Below are 17,636 nucleotides of genomic sequence, written 5' to 3' on the forward strand. Positions count from 1 at the left end.
TGGGCCAGAGGGTCTTGAGCTTTCCCAGGGCTCCAGCCCAGCCAGAGGCTGTGGGGGACGGAAGGAGCCTGCCAGCCAGGCTGGCAGTGAGCCTAGTGCTCTGAGCAGGGCCTGGTTCTCTGCACAGCACCGGGAGTGGGATGTCCCCCCGGGGGTGGGGAAAATGGAGGCGCATCAGGGCTGGGGGGCAGGCAAAGGGCCAAAGTTGGGAGACGAGAGCAAGGGAGGGAACACATTAAGCACCACTGGGAGGGCAACACGCGCTTGGCTGGCGCCTGCCCACAAACACCAGCCACTGTGCCAAGCAGCCAGTGACAGCTGGAAATGTGCTGGGGGTGGGGGCGCTGGCAAGCAGGGAACCCGACAACAACAGGATCCACCAGTATGGATGGGGCCAGGGAAAATACGGGACAATTTGCCTGTTTAAAGAAAAAAACCAAGTAGGGACACACGCAGGAGGGTTTGATCACTGGACTGTCCCGTTAAAAATGGGATGTCGGATCACCCTTGGTAGCTCCCGCCAGGACTAGTCCAATCAGGGATGGAGCGGATCTAAGTCCCTCCCCCCACAGCCACACTTCTGCCTGTCCACGAATGGGCAGCACCAGCCACAGCTCCAGATGCCACAGAGCAGGCGTCATGTTGCTCTTCAGAGGCTGCACAACGAAATCCACCCAGGGAGCCCTTGTGGTAAGTGGACACACGCCCACTAAAGCCTGGTCAGGCCCACCCGAGAAACAAGCCAGGCTTGTTCCGGACGTTATGGCTGAACTCTAGCAATTGCATCGCTTTCACCTGCTATTGCAATTCAACTCTGTTCACCAGCAAAGGCCACCACATGCTTTAGGGTCTACTCATTCAGTGCCTCTTCATTTTGCATGCCTGGACCTTGGAACACACATGTAACCAAGCTACAGAAACTAATGAAGCTTCTCTGGCTTGTCTAATGACCAGCCTAGCTTCCCAGGGACGTAGGTTGTTTCTACCCGCATGCCCTCTGTCCGAGTCTCAGGTCTGTATCTAGGTCACCATCACCAGCATAACTGAGTAGTTGTAGGGCTGCTTTGGAGGCCCTGATTCTGCACAGCACACTGCAGTTTTGCAAGCCTACCATGCCTGCCTGGTGGAGGGCAATCCACGACAAGATGTACCAAACCTCTGAGTCCTGCACATGCCCTCACATAAATCAGCCTACTAAGTCATCCAGCTGAGACACGATTCCAGCAGCAGCCCCAGATTTGAAGATGATCTGCAAGACAGAGAGTCCCCCAACCTGCCTCCCTGACTCAAAAGTTGGAAGCAGAGTCCAACACAACCCTTGCACAGTTCAAAATGGTTTGGGTCTGACCATCTTTTTGTTTAACACCCATAGTCATTAACGGCCTGGGGTGCAGAGCAGCCAAAACTCATCCAGTTGGGCCTTCAGTTGGTGAACATGGCATATTGCTCCACTGACTTCAATGTCTCCAGGACTCTAGCCCTGCTTGCTGTGGGATCTTGGCAGAGTCTGTATCCGTACAGATCAGCCCTGGATCCAGCCCACTGGCTAACAAGTTGTAGGTGCTGAACAACCCTCCAGACTAAGTCCCCAAACTTAAGCATGGCATATTTATATTAATTTCCACAGCTTTGTCTTCAGGCACTCAATGATCTGTCGTCTTCTGCACCCAATCCCAGTGGATGGAACTGTGACCCACAGAGACACCAAACAGCTTTGAGGGGGACCCCTTCAGCAAAAGTGAACTTCAACGTGTACTGGAACGCTTTGATGAATGACGGCCTTCGGCATCTGTCGAGCTGTCAGCTGCTGACGGGGAACTCCAGGCCAGGCAGTCATCATACGAGTGACTTTCCAATCCAGTATTTGAAAACGATTCAATACAAACAGAACACACTTTGGTTGCCTCCAGTGTTCCCTGTCAACTGAGCACTTATGTGGCCACCCAGGAGAGATTGGCAGAGCGCCCACAGCCAGCAAATGTGTTTCCATTGGTGGTACACATGCCGACTTGCCTTGGTGCACAAAAAATTTATTCTGCCCACGGGTGGAAAAAAAATAGAGGGAACACCAGTTGTTTCTATGCTAAAAAAGGTGGTAAGTGGTTACCTGCACTGGGACTAACCACCAGAAGGGCTGTGGCATAGACAGGATGCAGAGATTTCATCATCCCGTGCCCCATGCTTGCTCACCAAGCAGCTGCAAGTCACGCCTGCTTTCTGTCCATGCCACAGCTTCCACTCCTGGAAACAGCAGGGCAGGAGTGCCAAGGTCGGGGGGGCGGTAGGGGGAACGCCAAGCAGCACTGCATACTTTCCTGATGTAGACAAGCTCTTCGACCACTCGACAACCTCTGACAAGTGCCATTTTCCGAGTGTGGTTTCCAGTTCCTTACCCCCTTCACGAACAATAGCAGCACTATCGATGACACAAAGAAGTGCACACGCACAACCCCACTACAAGCAGGGCTAGAACCATGGACACCTCAACCAGGCTGTTGTGTTCCTCCTCCTTATCCCCAAGCCTGGCATGACAAGAGCACTCCCAAAGCCACCACTAGCTGGCACCAGACAGGCCTGCCCCTCCACCTCCCTCCCCAAACAGCCCACACTTTCCCAGGCGAGCATTCTGTCCCAAGAGCCAAAAGCAGCTACCTGCTTCAAGCCAGCAGAGGCAAACATTATCAGGGATCTGTTATGTTCAGTGATGACCTAAAATACTCTTAACCATTTGAGTCACTTGCCCTTTAGCTGTTCTACTGGCCAGGTCACATAGTTAACCAGTGCCTCCTCTTTTGGGGAAGGAGAACAAGCGCCCACACACACCCGGCAATCACTGACCATCGGGATTCTTTGCAAACTACAGACTATTAGATGGTTGTTCCGTGTCTAGACTAGTACAAAGAGACTGTGTGAGATAATTCTGGGTTCCAATCAGCTTATTTCCCCAGGGGCGTTCAGTCACTACAGTCATGGCAGCAGGCCCAGAAACTAACCAAATGGGCTTCTAAGGCCCTAGGCTTTATAACAATGAAAACCGATTCGGGGGGGGGCTTGATATCAGCTGGTGCCTAGTAAGTACTTACAGCCACAGAACCTCAACAGAGCTAGGGAAATCAGTCACTGTGCAGATACTCGGGGATATGGGAGGGGAAGGAACACGGAAGCAACGGGACTGATCCAAGGGACGAAACAGCAGCTGGCAAAAAAACGCAGTTAGTTCCCATTTGTTTTTTGCAGAAAGCCACACAGGTGTTTGCTGGCTACCCCACATAGCACCTGGAACATCCAGCAGACGAGGTCCCTCACGCCTTGCCTGTGCCAAGGTGTCATAAGCATAAGCGCACCCAGACTGCCCCTTTCACCGGGCCTGCCAACACATCTCCCAGCAGGTTACAAATGAATGAACCCAGCTCACCGCTGGAAGTCTTGAGTGTCTTTGAATGATCACACAGAGCATGTGCACCACCTCCATCTCACACTCCGGGGGGAGCCAGGGACTACAACAACAACAAAGGCCAACCGCAGGGTGCCAGCTCTGACCCCAGGCGTTTGGCGGCAGCAGAACGACCTAGGGCACCCTGCACCCCAAAGCCTCGTCTCTTTCCCAACCAGAACTTGTTCCAATGAGAGGGATCCTCTCACCCAGTCTGCACCTAGAACTTCAGCGGCCGGCAGGCCAGCGACTGCCGGCTACAGAGAGGTACAGAGCTAAGAGGTGCAGCCTTACTTCCGCTTTTATCCGGGCGTTTTACCGACAGGCAGAAGCCGATAGCACAGGGCGGGTTAAGTAATACACGGCTCCTCCAGTCTTCCAGCAGAGTAAATCATAAACACTAATTAAAACCGGACCAGGGTGGAAGGGAGGGGGAAAATGAGGGAGGAGCAGAGATTCTCCTACACACCGCGGCGGATGTAAACACACACACACACACGTCGCTGTTGTGGCTGAAATGAATATTTAACAAAGAGTCACTGGGAAAGGGATGGGAGGCCATCGAAGCAGCGGCGTTGGCCTCCATTCAGCGCCTGCTCCCTGCCGCTGGCTGTCCCCGCGGGGTGGGGTGACTGAGCGGCAGCCCTTCCCCGCCGCCCCCAGGGGAAAGCGGGGGGACCCCGCGCAGCGCGCCCCGCACGGCCCCGCAGACAATACCTTGGGGTGCTGCAGGGCGCTGCGCCGTGCGGCTCATTCATCCGCCGGCGGGCGGAGGCGCCGCGCGCACGGATCGCTGCTGCCTGGCGGAGCAGTCACGCCCCTCCCAGCCTCTCTCCCTCCCTCCGGTGCGAGCAGCCCCGCAGACGCTCCCGAGCCGGGAGCAAAGAGCCGGGGCGGCTTCACGGCGGAGTGAGTCAGTAGCCCCCGGCCCCTCGGCTCCGGACGGGCGGCCTCTTACCTCCCCCCGGCCGGCCGGCTCCCGCGGCAGCTCCGCTCTCCCCGCGCAGCAGCCCCGCAGGCGCGGTGCGCCGGCTACACTCCGCGGCCGGGCGAGAGCGCACCGCGCGGCGCCAGGGGGCCGGGCAGCGGCGAAGCGGCCACGCGGCTCATGGTGGCGGCCGCGGCGCGCCCAGCCAGACACAAAACCCCGGCTCCGGCTTTGTCTCGGGCGGGGGGCGGGGAGGAATTAACCCCTCGCTGCGCGCTCCCCCGGCGGCGGCGGCGGCGGCGAAGCTCGGGACTCGCAGCTCACGCCCGCCTGCGGCTCCGCCACCTTCTGACCGCGGGGCCGGGCTCAGCCCCCTCCCGGTGCCGCCCCCCCCGCCCCTGCTGCAAACGCGATCCCCGAGTCTCGCTGATGTGCAACCCCCCCAGCGGGAATATGGCAGCAAACCGGAAACAGATGAAGGGAAAAGCGCCAGATCTGCGCCCCCCCGCCCCCGTTACCCCCCCCCCCCACTTCTCACAAGGGAGACGGGCCCCGGGCGCTCCGCCAGCTGCTCGTCCGGGGCCCGGCCGCCAGGGCTGCAAGCCAGGGCCTGACGTCGCTTTGCTCTGCTGAGCTCCGGTACCCGGCCCCCGCGGCAGCTGGACTGCGGGGGGCTGGAGCAGCCGCGCCTGGGAGGTGAAACGCAGCTCCCACGGCTGGCTGCCCCCCGAGGGAATTGGTATCGCTGCTTCAGGGCGCTAGCTCAGCCACCGGGAGACCCCATCAGGGCTTTGGTGCGCTGGGCTGGACACAGACTGTCCCTGCCCCAGAGGTCCCATGTAGATAGGAGGTGCCACGCAGGAGGCCCGGGTGCTTGTACCCCTAAGTGCCCTCCTAGAGCCCAAATAAAAACAAATGTGTCTAAAAAAATCCAATCTGCCTGCAGCCGAGTCTCCACCATTCCCCCAGGAGCTTAAGGGCTCCCCAGGGATCACTGAGCTAATCCCATCTTAAAATGTGGAGTAAGCCTGGGCTTTTCGGGGCGGTTGGTGCCCTGATACAGCGTTGTTCAGGTTTTTTTTTATAAAGTAACCCTTTTCAAAAAAAAATTCTTTAAGTATCCCCAGACTTCTCACGCACACCCCGAAAGGTACAGCTATGCACACCACCGGTTGAGAAACATGGTCCCAAGGTAATCTGAGGTCTTGAAACAAGTGCCATTCAGCCCTTCCAGATTACTGTACCCTTTCCAGGAGTCAGATTTGTTTTGGAGACACTTCATGTAAAAACTGTGTATTTACAATAACATTACAAAAATATCCCAGAAGGCTACTACTGAAAACTTGCTGACTTTCTACCATCTTATCAAATAAATGAATTGGAATAGAAATATTGGACTTACGTTTCAGCATAAGGCATATGAAGCAGTAGAAACAAGTCATGGTGTGAATGAACTTTTAGTTTGTATCAGAGAGGTAGCCGTGTTAGTCTCTATCTTCAAAAACAACAAGAAGTCCTGTGGCATCTTACAGACTAACGTATTTTGGAGCATAAGCTTTTGTGGGCAAAGACCGGCTTCGTCAGATGCATGAGTGGAGGAGGCGGGGTTCAGAGGAGGGTTTAAAGAAGAAGTCTCAGTAAAAGGGAGGGCCAAAGCTGACAACGTCTATTCAGTTAGAGTGGATGTGGCCCATTATCAGCAGTTAATGTGGAGTTGTGTACATTGTGATTTCTCCTCTCCTGATGTTCACAACTCCATATTAACGGCCCATAATGGGCCACATCCACCCTGACTGAATAGACCTTGTCAGCTCTGGCCCTCCCCTTTACTGAGACTCCCTCTTTAAATCCTCCTCTGAACCCCACCCCGCCCTGCGCCCCACTCATGCATCTGACAAAGCAGGTCTTTGCCCATAAAAGTTTATGCTCCAAAATTCCTGTTAATCTATAAGGTTCCACGGGACTTCTTGGTTGTGTCTGCACTAGCCCAAAACTTCGAAATGGCCATGCAAATGGCCATTTCGAAGTTTACTAATGAAGCGCTAAAATACATATTCAGCACCTCATTAGAATGCCGGCAGCCGTGGCACTTCGAAATTGACACGTCTCGCAGCCGCGTGGCTCATCCAGATGGGGGTCCTTTTGGAAAGGATCCTGGCAACTTCAAAATCCCCTTATTCCTATCTGCTGATAGGAATAAGGGGATTTCAAAGATGGTGGGGTCCTTTCGAAAAGGAGCCCCATCTGGACGAGCCATGCGGCTGCAAGCCGCATCAATTTTGAAGGGCCGTGGCTGCCGGCATTCTAATGAGGCATGGAATATTTATTTCAGCGCTTCATTAGTAAACTTCGAAATGGCCATTTGAATGGCCATTTCAAAGTTTTGGGCTAGTGTAGACACAGCCCTTGTTTTTTCAGATTGGACAGATTTTACTAGTGGTTTTTATGTAGCCTGTTGTAAAACTAGGCAATTACTTAGATGAGTTGATGTACCTCCTGGAAGACCTTGGTGTACCCTCAAGGGTATTCCTACCACTGGTTGAGAAACACGGCCCTGGTATCTGAGCCCATCACAGCCGTTAATGAGAAAGCCTGGAATTATGAGCAGGCCTCCAGCCAGTCGTTTAAAAGTGAAGCATGTGTGATTTAAACAGAGACTGACAAGGGAGTGGAAATGAGGACAAAGGAAAGGGACTCATCCAAGGTCACACAGCAGAGCTGAGATGCCACATTCTGGACAGCGCTGTGGGCCGGTTGCCCTTGGCCCACTCCTTCCTGGAGCACAGAGCTAGGCCCCACTCCTTGTTGCCCAGGGGGTCCGTGGAGACTGTCAGCTCTGCTGCAGCCACCACTTTCCAGCTGCCTGGCTCTGGAGGCCGCGCTACTGACTGCAGCAGCACAGACGTGTAGCCGTACTATAACACCCCCAGCCCTAAACCTTTGTGGATCTGATGCCCTACAAATAACTGTGAAATTTGGGATTTAAATAGCTGTCAAATCATGACATTTATTATTTTTAAAATCCTGTGACCATAAAATCGACCCTAAAATGGATCCTGAATTTGTTAGGGCCCTAATGATGTATTTAATAGGTAATGCAGGCTCAGCTGGCACGCCCCCAAAAGGTAAGTAAGTCAATGGAGGTTCTGCTTCGATTTTTACATTTGCATTCCAAGTTGTATATTTTTTTTTCCTCAGAAGCTCTATGGCCAACCGGAGGACTAACCTGTTGACGATAGCCCATAACAGTGGAACCTGTTAATGGAGTAGAGAACTTATTTTCATGCAGTCAGTTGAAAACCCTTTGCATGGAGTTTATTATTATTCTGTAACTCTGACCCCAAAAAACAGTTGTAAGAAATACTATTTTGTGACTTACTGCAACCCTTCCGTTAAGAACTGAGAGAGCTCTAAAGTGGTGTCTCCATCCTCCAAAAAACACCTCCAGCAAAAGAGGGAAAACCAGCTTTGAGGCTCTTGCTATTTCTAAAGGGCAAAAACCCATCCCATCTGGAAATCAGCATGCAAAAATAAACAACATTTCTGGCCTTCTTTATGCATCATAGAGAAGCGGAAAACAATGCTCCATAACCAAATTCACAGGATTGAGTAAACACTCAGATTGCATTCCCTTTTCTACCCACACAGCCCCTTCAGGTGAAAGTTCACAAGTGCTGGTAAATCCCTGGTGGGAAAGACCCCTGCAGACAATCAAATCAACTTCCTCTTGGCCCAGGAGAAATGGCTTTTGAAGCCAGGAAGAAAGTACTTAGTAGATTACTATGAGGAAGTGTGGGGCTGACTGTACAGTGAGAAGTGGAAATGAAATAGGGTTCTATCCACACGGTTCAGTACCTTGTCCCTTTTTAACACAGATGGGAGCTCCACAAAGAGGGACATTTCCCAACATCCCACCCCAACCATTAACTGGCACTGATCTGTAGATGCAAATTTGGCCAGCTGAGGCTATGGGCAACCATGAAGTCTCCCGCACAAGCCAAAACGTAGACCCCTGAAACTATTATTTCTATGCACTCTGAGGAAGTGGATTGACAGAGCAAGAGTCCAGATTTCTCTACTTCTAGATGGAAGATCAGGTGCAGCTCAGGAGAGTGAAGTCTTCCTGCTAACTTGTCTGGGCTCCTTGCTACTGACCTGGATGTACTGTTCATATGGGATCCTGAGAGCTCTGAATTCAAGCACTAACATCACACTTATGGTATATATACCTACTTTACCGAATGCATGTCTGCTACATGGGAATTTATACAGTGCTAAATCCTCCTTCAACTGTCTCAACCATCCCCTACAATTTTCCCTCTCACAGTATAGCCAAGCAAGAAAATGCCTCCATTACTTAAAACCCCAAACACCTGTCACTTTAGTATGAACCATTAAATTACAGGCAGGCAGTACGGACTGTCTGTACTTCCGCAGCAAACAGCACCTCATGCCAGGAAATCCCCTGGCCCTCTGAAAGTGGTTTGCTTTTGAAAAATCACATTACCTTAGGCAAGAGCTAATACGTGGAGAGCGTTGGAAATGTTAAAGAATTCCAGAGACTCGCGTGGCTGATTTTTTTTTCTTTATTGGGAAAGCATTTCCTGTGACGCTGCAGCAGACTGACAAGCCTGTGAGTCACAAGGAATGAGGAGTCAGACTGAAAGCTAATTCCATTATCTGTGTGTCCAGCACATAGTCACTCGGAGCTGTTACACGAAGTTGCTGTTCATTTGCTAGGTTCCTTATCAGTTTCCCATTGGAGCATGCTTTCTGCAATCTCAGTGAATAGTTTTTGCTCACTGCCAAACTGAGGACAGCCCCTGGCTTTCCACCAGTGAGGTCTGACTCCCTTACGCTGCCTTTAACTCATGGATGTCTCCTAGCTCTGATGTGCTGTAATTTGCCTAGCTCACAGGGTTGCTGTGAGGCCCAAAGCCAGATAGCAACTTGAACATAAGAAGCACCACACAAGTGTGTTTACATTTGGATAGCAAAGGATTTGGTCTTTATCAGAAAGCCAAACAGCAACCAGACGTACAAATATCAGAGGGGCAGCCGAGTTAGTCTGTATCTTCAAAAACAACAAGAAGTCCTGTGGCACCATATAGGCTAACAGATATTTTGGAGCATAAGCTTTCGTGGGCAAAGACCCACTTTTGTTTTGAAGATTTGGTCGAGAGTCAGAAGGCCCCCATAGCTGGCAAGCCCCAGGCTTGCAGGAACTGACGGGCGCTGAACGAGAGAATCTGCAGGACCATGGGAGGTCAACATTGTCTATCACATTACCAACACTCCCACTGCTTACTGGGCTCCGAGAAAACATTTAGGGATAAATTACAGCTAAATAACAGCACAGGACACTGAGAGCTGGGTTAATAGTTCTCACAGACAAAGCGGGTCTTTGCCCACGAAAGCTTATGCGCTAGATGTACAAACAGTTTGGGGAGATTTTTTTTTTCTTAAACTATAGTCATATGTGCTGCATTTAATTCCAGTCAGCACCTCCCTTAGTTCACTAATACAGGAGTTTATGACCAGGTGCACCTTTATCTTTTGGTGACAGACTGTTAGGCTACTATGGTGCCACTAGCAAGTATGAGACTTAGATGCTGTGTGAATCTGAACTCCTATACTGGGGCGGGGGTGAGGCAACCTTGTCAATGTTCCTCCCATGACAAACATTTAACCACTGTAATTATTAGGACTATAAATTGAGCCTCTTTAGTTCTGTACTCTCTTGTTTGGCAACTTCTGTAATCTGGAATGATTTTAGTTAGCCGGGTGACTGTTTGCCATGAGTGTGGCCAAGTTTCCTGTAGTCCCCTGAAGTGTGTTTATGGGCACCAGTCCTGGCTGTCAGTGTCCTGTGCTGTTATTTAGCTGTAATTTACCCCTAAATGTCTTCTCACAGCTTGGTAAGCAGTGGAAATGTTGGTAATGTGCTAGGCAATGTTGACCTCCCATGGTCCTGCAGATTCTCTTCACAGAATCACAGGGCCGGAAGGGACCTCAGGAGGTCATCTAGTCCAGACCCCTGCTTCAAGCAGGATCAACCCCCACTAAGTCATCCCAGCCAGGACCTTGTCCAGCCGGGACTTAAAAACCTCAAGGGATGGAGAATCCACCACCTCTCTAGGCAACGCATTGCAATGCTTCACCACCCGCCTGGTGAAGTAGTTTTTCCCAATATCTAACCTACACCTTTCCCTCTTCAACTTCAGACCATTACTCCTTGTTCTGCCATCTGACACCACTGAGAACAGTTTCTCACCATCCTTTTTAGAGCTCCCCTTCAGGAAGTTGAAGGCTGCTATTAAATCACCTCTAAGTCTTCTCTTCTGTAAACTAAACAAGCCCATATCCCTCAGCCTATCCTCATAGGTCTTGTGCTCCAGACCCTGAATCATTTTTGTTGCCCTTCGCTGAACCTGCTCCAGCAAATCCACATCTTTTTTATACTGGGGGGCCCAAAACTGGACACAGTATTCCAGATGTGGCCTCACCAGTGCCGAATAAAGAGGAATAATTACTTCTCTAGATCTGCTTGAAATGCTCCTCCTAATGCACCGCAGTATGCCGTTAGCCTTCTTGGCTACAAGGGCACACTGTTTACTCATATCCAGCCTTTCATCCACAATAACCTCTAGGCCCCTTTCCATTGTACTGCTGCTGAGCCAGTCGGTCACCAGCCTGTAACAATGTTTGGGATTCTTCCGCCCCAGGTGCAGGACTCTATACTTCTTATTGAAACACATCAGATTTCTTGTGGCCCAGTCCTCCAATATATCCAGGTCCCTCTGGATTCTCTCTCTACTCTCCAATGAATCTACCTCTCCCCCTAGTTTCGTGCCATCCGCAAACTTGCTGAGGGTGCAACCCAGTCCCTCATCCAGGTCATTACTAAAGATGTTGAATAACACCGGCCCCAGAACTGAGCCTTGCGGCACTCCGCTTGAAACAGACCGCCATCCAGATATTGAGCCATTGACCACTCTTGTTCAGTGCCCATCAGTTCCTGCAAGCCTGGGGCCTGCAAGCTATGGGGGGGCCATCTGACTCTCGACCAAATCTTCAAAAAGACTGACAGGCCAGAGTCTGCTGGGTTGGAGGCTGGTCTGTGGTTTGTCTCCTCCTCGTTTGTTTCTGACGTTGTCTGTTATTGTAACGTCTGTTGCTGAATGCAGATGGTTTGTACTGGTAATTAAATTGTCTGTTTTATTTACGTTTTGCAGCAACCGTTTAAGTCACCCATGAATCTTTGAGGGAGTGAAGCGTCTCTTTAGTGCTTTCAGCAAAGAGTCAAGGCATTTGGAAGGGAAGATCCTCGATGGTGGTTTGGCCATCCCTAGGAAAACTGGACACTTGTAGCCAGGACACCCGCTGCATGATCACTAGGAACCTAGCGGTGGTGACTGCTGCATCGGGAGCTGACTGTAAAGCTGTCCTTGAAATGAGTGAGCCCTCTCCCACGACAGCTTTGTATTGATCTCTTTTGTTATCTGGAACTATTTCAGTAAAGGGGCAAAGTTGGTCAAAGACACGGTGTGTATATTTTTCAAGTAGTACCACATAACTGGCAATATGAAACTGAAGGCTGGCCAGGGAGTATGCCTTTTATCCCCACTGCATCCAGCGTCTTCCACACTTTGTCTGCCAGGGTGAATCTATTCTGCTGTCTACCCTTCTGATTCGTGGCCTCTACTATCAATGAGTCAGAGTGCGGGTGAGAAAAGAGGAATTCAGCACCCTCTGAGGACACATAGTACTTTTGATTCAGTCTCTTTGAGGTGGGTGGAATGGAGGCTGGAGTGTTCCAGAAAAGCCTGGCTGGGTCCAGCAGGGCTTTGTTAATAGGCATTGTCACTCTGTTCTTTGTGGATGAGGGTAAGATATTAGTCGGCTTGTGATGTGTATCTCCCAAGGTTGAGAGGGATATCTCAAGCCTGAGACCCTCCTGAAGAGGTCTTGAAAGGTCCTGGAGTCATCACCCAAGAGGGAAGTGGCTGGTTGCATTGTCGAGGCTGTAAAGGACGACGAGGGAGAAAACTGTGGTGGGATCAGGGAGTTCGATTGATCATCCCCCCTAGTGTAAGTCCCATAGTCCTTGACTTCTGAAATCTCCGAGCTGTCCAGTGACTGGACACTAGCGGGTCAGGGTCTGTTCATCGGTAGAGGTTGAGGTAAGGGCTGGGGAAGGGGCTGGTGCCAAAAAGCCGCCAGTAAGGCCAGCTGGGTGGCATGGGTGGGGGCACCCACTGCTGTTGCCACTGTTGTAATTGTACTGGCTTGGATGAAGATTTCCCCGCTGTTCTAGGAGGAGAAATGTCATCGTCTGAGTCAGAAGACCTTGCTGAAAGTGGAGTGAATGAACGTGAAAGCCTTGAGCTCTGCAGAGAGCCTTTGCTAAGCGGGGTGTGTCTGGTACCAAGGTGACAGAGAGTTCCCCAGCGGTGGTATACTGTGGCATAAATTACAGAGGGAGCATCAGTACTGGAGCACCCTGCTCTGCTGGTGCTGAGAGGACAGAAGTGGCTGTGCTCTGCACTTTTGCATGCTTTGCTGGTGCTGGCTTCTCAGCCTCAGCAGCTATGGCACTGGTGCACCGTTCGCAGAAGCTGGTGTTTGTTTCTTCTTTGCCAGTTTGTTCTGCGGTGCCGGGATGGTGGATGAACCAAAGAGCCGCGCTGTCTTGTTTGAGGAGGCTTGAGCCCTCCCCTTCTGTTGCCTTTTCAGCCAAGCACTAGAGGCTGCCCCCTCAAAAGCAGTGCGGTGCCTAGAGCTGGTTCAATTTCACCGCCAGGGAGACAGCTCCTGAGTAAGTGTGAGACCTCTTCTTCGCTCCAGGGGATTTCCCCTTATCTCTAGGGCTTGTCACAGTCACAGCCCTGTCAGCAGCCTCAGCCCCCTGTGGGCCATGCCTGAGGCAGGAGGCGCTACAGTCCATAGATGTGAAGGCCTGCTCCATCTGCCAGATACAGAGCTGCTGTTGCTTCGCTCTCCTGGACCGTTTTGTCAGTTTCCTGCAGTGTGAGCAGCCTTCTGTAGTGCGGTGCTGACCCAGACTCCCGACTCCCGAGGCAGTGAGGCTGCCAGTGGGAAACTGAAATGAACAGGCCGCAAGAGAAGCACTTCTTAAAACTCAGGGAGCCACCAGTGAAAACTGACGAGACTGACGGCACTACGAAGCAGAGCTGCTGGAAGTGGCTATAGCCACTTGGGAGAAACTGTGGCTGCAGCTTTCCCTCTTTGTCTTCTTGCATTTAAAGACTAACAAAGTAATTTGTTCAGTGATGAGCTTTTGTGGGGCCGACCAACTTCTTCAGATGTATCTCCAGACCTGAAGAAGTGGGTCTGGCCCCCGAAAGCTCATCCCCTAATAAATTTTGTTAGTCTTCAAAGTGCGACTTGAGTGCTTGCTGGTTTTGGTAGAATAAGGAACTAACACGGCCACCTCTCTGTTACTAGTCTCGGATTTAGTTGTTATTTAAAGATAAGTCATTCTGACTTTTTTTTTTTTTTTCAGGTGACTGAGGGAGGGACTGCTCTTGCGACTGAAGCCAGCGGTGATCGGAGAAGAACCGATGACCTGGCTGCCCACGCATGCTCAGTAAGAGCCACAGGCCTCTCACGCCTGTGTCCTGTGTGCACAGACAGCCCCAGGTGGGGGGAAACTGCTACACACAAATCTTCGGTGAGTGGGCACAGCAGCGCTGACACACTTCAAGGTGAAGCTCCAAGAAGAAACAAAATTTACATTGGTTTGGATTACATGAGACAGGTTGGGGAGCCCTGGTAATTGCAGGGATGAAAAGTGGGGCTCCACCTAAAAAGTTTGCTCGGCCCTGCTTTAAGGGATGCTGATCCAGTTTAATATACAGCCTCTTGGGCAGCTACATTTTATTTTCGCTCTCGTAGCCAAAGCTATTTCTATAGGGTGTGCTGTCATCACAAAGCGCTCCGCCTATGGGAACTGGTTGCTGTTGCTCAAAAAAGAACAGCAAAGGTTGCTGTCCCATTTAACATGTAGCATCAAAGTAATAACACCATTGATATCACGAGGAGGGTGATGACATGTAGACTTGAAAAACAAAGTAGACACATTCTGAAATCATTCCACTCTTCCATCCCTGGCCTGCTAAAGCTCCAGTTCAGGAACACAACACAAGCACAACACTACTTAAGCACAAAACATTGACATGAATGGGGCATAAGCAGGTGCTTAAAGCTGAGAATGCTTCTGTGCATTCCTGAATCAGCCCGAAGTGTGGGGACTGTCCCTTAGAGCTGTTCATGTCCCTGTTAGCGCCAAATACCCTGCACTTCACTTTGCTTTCCCTCCCGCTCACAAGGTTTGTCTTGGTGCTTTTAAAATCTTCACATGGATTCTGTTACGAACTGGGGAACTGCAGCTCTAATTTGAACTTCTTTTAATTCTCAAATGATTCTTCTGTTCACCCCTCTTTAACTGAAGCCAATAAAACTCTCAGCTGCCAAAGCCTAGGGATGGGAAGGGGTATATGGGAAGGCTTAAACTGACACAGAAAAGAGGCATATTAAACTTGAATATATAAACAAAACAACAAAACTGTCCAACTGCAAATTTCACAGGTCCCATTTAACAGGTCCTGACTTTTTTTTTTTTGTGGACAATTTCTTTAAAAATGTGTAAGTGTGTTTTTCTGCTTACCCTACTGGTGTTTATACCAGTTGTTTTGGCAAGGAGCAAACTGAGGAAGGGTGAAACTGATTATACTCAAAGTTCTGTCAACTGCATAAAATAAACAAGCAGAAAACTACACAGAAATATGGGCATTCTAATTTATTTCCATTATCTCCTCTCAGGTGTTATTTATAAGCACTAATTATAGACATGCATTTTTTAAGACAGAAATGCAAAATGCAAATTGCAAATTGAAACAACCATTTAACATTCAGCTAAGCTGATTTCTATCACTTATTTTTAAGGCCTCTGATTACTGTAAAGTACACAGCGTCTCTTTTCCACACGCTACACAGAAGAAACAGGCTCTTCCTCATGCTGGAGAAGCCCCCAAGGAGTGAACTAGAGAGCATAGCTACTTGAGCTTTCGTCAATCATTGTATAACGTGAGTGAGAGGAAGCCCTCAGACTAGAGAAGAAGCTGAATTGAGCCCTGAGCTCACAGTGCGTAGCTGTGGCTTTACACAGTGCATCTTTTCTCCCCAAGCCAGATTAATTTTTAAGTATCTTAGTAAATGGTAAAGCTTTTGCTTGGCAGCTCCAGTTCCTTGGGGCTGGTTGTGTTTGGCTCAGTGCAAAGTCCACACATATCTGCAGACATTGTGATCGTTGTTTAGAGTACGGTAGTGACTTAGATGCTGGACAGACACAGTCCTTGCCCAAAAGAGTTTACGCACTAGAGCCCTGATCCTACAAAGTCTCAGGCACGCGCTTCACTTTTAGCCCAAGAGCAGTTCTACTGAAGCCAAGCTGAGCGGGAGAGAAGCTGGGGTGTCTACATGGGGAAATTGGCTTGAATAGCTCCTGCGGTTGAACATGGGCCACAATTTCACAGTGTGAAGTCTTATGCTGTTCAGTTTCCCCACATGGACAAGAGCTATGCTCAGGCCCTAGAGACAAACAAAAGGCAAGGGATTACAGCATAGAAGCAAAATGCTCAAGGAGATGATTAGAGGCACTAGTTAGTTCCCTTTGTCCTTTTGTATATAATAGAGAAATGAAGCATCCCCCACGTGTCTGTACTTCACCTTTATCGTTGGCAGCTGTATTTCAGGCACTGCAGTAGAAATGGGTCTTTTGGAGCAAAGTGAATGGTGAGAGGATGGTGGCTTTCTGGAGCCACTCAGGAAGGGCCAGGATTAAGGGAGGGTACCACGACCATTACCGCCCACTGCACTCGTTATGACATCATTCACAGTACCTACCCATGGGAAAGCAGGAGGAACTGTTACCCTCAACAGTGATGGGCCACATGGCAATATCAGAAAGAGCTGTGACAAATTTTCCAGTGGCACGCTTCTCCATCAGAAAATCCTGAATCCACAAAAGCCAAACGTTTGCTGAGCCTGCCGATTTCAATGACATTTTTGGATGGGAAAGGATCATAACATTTGTTTCAATAAATCCAAACCAGCTCTTTTGTTCTTCGACCTGACAGATTACAACAATTTACAAAGGTCAATAAAGTCAATCCTAAATGTTCCAACAAGGTCAAAATGAAATTTTATGGCTTGCACAGAATTCAGAGAGTTTGATTATTTCCATCCTAATTTGAGACAAAAATCAAACATCCCATAATTTCCTTTGGGACAGAAGCTTTAATATATTTCTTTAGACCAGCTTAAATAGCTAGAGAAGAGCAAATATGAGACCTCAGGAAAATGTTATGTGCCAGATCTCCACCACTTCTGGCTCTTTGCTAACAGTCAAGCCTGGAAGTCCTCCGTTCCTGTTATTGCTGAGTAGCGCAAAGACGGTGGTGTCGGCCTTGAGACATTCAACTCCAGCATAACAGATGTGTCTAAGGTGCACTGAGCTCCAGTAATCCTCAGACAGTCACGCCATCCCCAGGCATAGTTCCTACCCAGTACAGGGCTGCTCTTAGCTCTGGTAGTGGCTGCACTGGGGAGCAGGAGAGTGGGCACTATGTGGCTCTGGCAGGATGTTGCCCTCAAACTATTGTATATTGTTCCTTTGAGTTAGGGATGGACCAAAGAGACCGGATTCCAGTTCTGTAAAATTAAAGCCAGGTGTGGTTTGCATCCAGGGCTAGTTTCATCTGAACTAAAGTTCAGGGCAAGGGGAGGGAGGAGCTGGATAAATCATTTGAGATTTGTCCCATCAACCCTCTGAAACCAGCACAAATACCACACAAGTGCACTGGGGCAGAATCTCCGCATCTCCAAATCCGGGCTTTTCTTAAGGGACAAACAGACGTGTATTTCAGCTGCTCACGCCAGTCAGATCCAAGGGATTGTGAGTAATGGTGCCACAGTGAACATGGCCTCAAGGCATTTTCTCTAGCCAAACCCCAACAGCCACAGAAGATTCTTACTGTTCTTATGTCGGTCTGTATTGGAAATGAAACTGATCTGAAGAAGTGGGTCTGTCCCATGAAAGCTCATCACTGAATAAATCATTTTGTTAGTCTTTAAAGTGCTACATTTCGGCTGCCTTACTGCTCTAATGCCCCTCAATTAGAAGATGAGCTGATTATACAGTGGCCCTCTGAAAGGAGGAGAAACGTGTCCTGACTGGCCCCAGCCCTGTGA

At 49.9% G+C, this 17,636-nt stretch overlaps 1 protein-coding gene across 5 annotated transcripts in view; it reads right to left on the reverse strand.

Moving 5' to 3' along the window:
* The window catches only part of SRC (SRC proto-oncogene, non-receptor tyrosine kinase), an 89,599-nt gene extending 80,679 nt beyond the window's left edge, over positions 1–8,920 (reverse strand). For 2 of the 5 annotated variants that reach the window (XM_075012115.1, XM_075012113.1), the window contains exon 1: positions 4,900–5,010. The gene's annotated coding sequence lies outside the window, so the exon portion shown is untranslated. Of the gene's footprint in view, positions 1–4,150; positions 4,171–4,391; positions 4,631–4,899; positions 5,011–8,868 lie in introns of those variants that run through there. The other 3 variants (XM_075012118.1, XM_075012114.1, XM_075012116.1) reach the window with 3 other exon arrangements.
* Between the last annotated feature and the right edge of the window lie 8,716 nt (positions 8,921–17,636).

This window comes from Carettochelys insculpta, chromosome 17 (genome assembly GCF_033958435.1).
Source record: "Carettochelys insculpta isolate YL-2023 chromosome 17, ASM3395843v1, whole genome shotgun sequence".
NCBI classification, from domain to species: Eukaryota; Metazoa; Chordata; order Testudines; family Carettochelyidae; genus Carettochelys; species Carettochelys insculpta.